The sequence below is a fragment of the Pinus tabuliformis genome, chromosome 3_1 (assembly GCF_031772625.1).
Source record: "Pinus tabuliformis cultivar Carrire ecotype Pingquan chromosome 3_1, CPIR1, whole genome shotgun sequence".
NCBI lineage: Eukaryota > Viridiplantae > Streptophyta > Pinopsida > Pinales > Pinaceae > Pinus > Pinus tabuliformis.
Genome location: NC_142301.1, coordinates 853,689,877 through 853,693,657, shown reverse-complemented (window position 1 = coordinate 853,693,657; position 3,781 = coordinate 853,689,877).

Here is a 3,781-nt window from a genome sequence, read left to right as displayed (position 1 = left end):
CAATCTCCATATACATGAGATCTTATTGACTTACCTGAAAGATCCTATCATGTAATTCTGTCCCATAGGAGATGATCGCTCCTAAGTGATTTTCTTGTACCCGCCTACTAAGATCATCTGCCACCCTATTCTCCTTTCCTTTGATGTACCTTATCTCGAAGTCAAACTCACTGATTGTGGCCAACCATCTAACTTGCTAGGTGTTTAGATTTGGTTGGCCAAAAAAATACCTTAGCCCAATGTGATTAATCACTGCTGCTAACTCAAGATCATGTGTTGTGCAGTTTTGCTCATGCTCGTTTAGTTGTTGTGACTCATAACATACCACCTGTCCATCCCGCATAAGGACTCCACCAAGTCCTCTTTTGCAAGCATATGTACATACTAACAATGTAAACTTTGAAACGGGAACTGATACTATTACCCATTTCGTAGAGATAGCAAAAAAGTGACTTGATTTTGAAAAGGGGTGATGCAGAACACACATGTTTTTTTAGAGCATAGTTTTTGGCACTTTAATTTTTTTTATGTACATTGCGTTTTAGAATGGTAGTGATTTTCATACTGATTTAAAAAAGTGTTAATTCTGCATCAGACTCTTTTTTTTAAAAACTATTTTTTGACTTTAAATTTTCTAATGTATGAAATGTAAATAATTATTTTGTAAATTTAATAATTTTTGAAGTAGTCGTTTTCTTCATATTTTCTTGTTTTTATTTTAATTTTAATTTTTTTGTAGTGATGTTTTTATTGTTTTGCATTTTTAAATTAGAAGGTTGATATTTGGAATTTTCAATATTTTACATATTTATACAGCCTTAATTAATTTTTCAATCAACATGAAATAATTGTTTCTAAAAAACAATATTTTTTAACAAGGAACATAAAAATAACCATTTTTAACATAAGTATAACTAAAAATCTACACGTTTTGATAATTTTTTGCTAGAATTGACATGTCAAAATCACAATGTTTATATGAAAATTTTAACTAAAAATGATTAAATAATAGGTTTTTTTATGAATTTCTTGTCAAAAAAATAATAATAATCACTTTTTGTTTTCAAAAAATAATGATTAACTTAAAAATTAATGCGAAAATCACATATTACAAATATTGAACGCATAACAGTATCAGTTCCCGTAATCGGAATTGAATAACCACCGCCCGACTGCCCATGGGGGTGGCTATCCGATTCTCGGAATCAGATAGCCACCGCCCGGCCACCCCCACGGGCGGCCAAGCGGTGGCCATCTGATTTTGAGAATCAGATAGCCACTGCCCAACCACCCCCACGGGTGGCTGGGCGATGGCTATCCGATTCCGAGAATCAGATACCCACCCCCATGGGCAACCAGGCGATGGCTATTCGATTTCGAGAATTAGATAGCCACCCCCACGGGCATCCAGGAAATGGCTATTCGATTTCGAGAATCGGATAGCCACCCCCACGGGCGGTCGGGTGATGGCTATTTGATTCCAAGAATTAGATAACCACCCCCACCGGTGGTCAGGCGATGGCTATCTGATTCTCGGAATCGGATAACCACCCCCTGACCGCCCTTGAGGTGGATATCCGATTCTCAGAATCAGATAGCCACCACTTGGCCGCCCCCACGGGCGGCTGAGCAATGGCTATCCGATTCTGAGAATCAAATAACCACCACCCGACCACCCCCACAGGCCGCTGAGTGGTTCTGAGAATCGAATAGCCACCACCCAACTGCTTGTGGGGGTGGCTGGGAAGTGGCTATTCGATTCGGAATCGAATAGCCACTGGCCGCCCGCCCGTGGGGGCGGTGGCCTATAAAATTGTTTTTTTAAATAAAAAATAAATTTTGTAAAATATGTTTATTGTATATATATATATATATATATATATAAAAATTTTAAATGTTTTTTTTTTTTTATATATATTTGTAAAATATATATATATTTAACTATTTTAAATGTTTTTTTAAAAAATATCAAATATATTTAGCTTTTTTTAATTTTAATGTTTTTTTGTTTTTATTTTTTTTTTAATCCAAATTTTAAATCATTGTGAAATCCAAATTTTAATTTTTTAATATAAAATTTGAAATTTTTTTTTTTTTAATAAATCATATATATATATATATATATATATATATATATATATATATATTAATTTTAAATGTTTTTTTATTTTATTTTTTAATTTGAAAATATGTATTTTTTAAAAATTTTAATTGTTTTTCAGGTTTTTATTTTATTTTTAATTTCAACGTATTTTTGTTTTTTTAGGGTTTTCTAAAAATGTTTTTAATCTTAATTTTTGTAATTTTTTAATTCTTTTTCGTTTTTTTTGTTATTCTTCTATTTTTTTTAATCTAGTTTGTTTTTAATTTTATTTTATTTTTTTAGTTTTTTTTAATGCTTTTTCAAAATTTCCTATTTTTACTTAATTTCATAGTTTTTATTTTATTTTATTTCCAAATTTTTTTATGGTTTACCACATTAAAAACAAATTTTATTTTTCTGAAAATATGTTTTTCTTATTATTTATTTCTTTAAATTTTTAAAATTTTTTAATTCTTATATTTAATAAGTTAATTTTGCTTTTTTTTTTTTTTTACATTTTTATGATTGATTTTTTTATTTTTTAATTTTATTTTATGTTTTGTTTTTAATATATATTTTTATTTACGTTTTGGTATTTTTTTTTGAACTTTTTTTTTTTTGTTTTTTCCATTGTTTTTATTTTTGTTTTTATTTTTAATTTTATGTTTTCATTATTTTTTTGAAATTTTAGTATTTTTCGAAGTTATAAGAAAATCTTTTACACCATTATTTCAAAATATTGAAAATTTACCAAAAAAAAAAAGTGTTATTCGAGCATCAACACTTTTCATTTTTAGGGTGTTTTTTGCACAATTTTTGCACATAAAAATTCGGTTTTATTGGCATTTTTTTTTAAATATTGGAAATAAACCCTAAAAAAAATTCATCGTTCCATTATTAGCACTTTTCATTTTCAGGTTGTTTTTTGCACAAAAAATTTGTTCTCATTGCCATTTTTAAAACATGTTCAAAATTGACCCTAAAGAAAAAACCATCATTCTAGTATATACACTTTTCGTTTTTCGCACTGTTTTTCATGTTTTTTGGGGGTTTTTTTGGCAGAGTTTTCATTTTGTTATAGTTCTCATTTCAAAGTTTACATTGTTTAATACAAACTCCTTGTCTAGATATACAATTTGTAACACTGGTGAATGTGTCAACAACTGCTTAAGTTGCTCAAAACTGGCCTCACAGTTCTCTATCCATTCAAACTTCTTACCTTTCCTTTGCAATGATGTAATAGAATAAACAATATGTGAGAAGTTCCAGATGAACCTCCTATAATAGCTTGCCAATCCCATGAAGGATCTCACCTCATCCACATTCCTGGGAGCTACCCACTCCATGATGGTCCTTATTTTTTCTAGATCTACTGCAATGCCCTCTTTGGAATCAACATGTCTCAAGTAGTTTACCTCAATCTAAAAGAAACTGCACTTGATAAGATTAGCACACAACTGATGCTCTCTCAACAACCTTAACACTGATGCTAAATGCTCAGCATGCTCTTCCTCATTTTTAGAATATACCAATATGTCATCAATGAACATGTAACAGTTATCCAAATACGGATGCAACACACTATTCATCAAGCACATAAATGTAGCTAGAGAATTATTCAAACCGAATGAAACTAAAACAAACTCATAATGCCCATACCTAGTTTGGAAAGTAGTCTTGTAAATGTCCTCTTCCTTA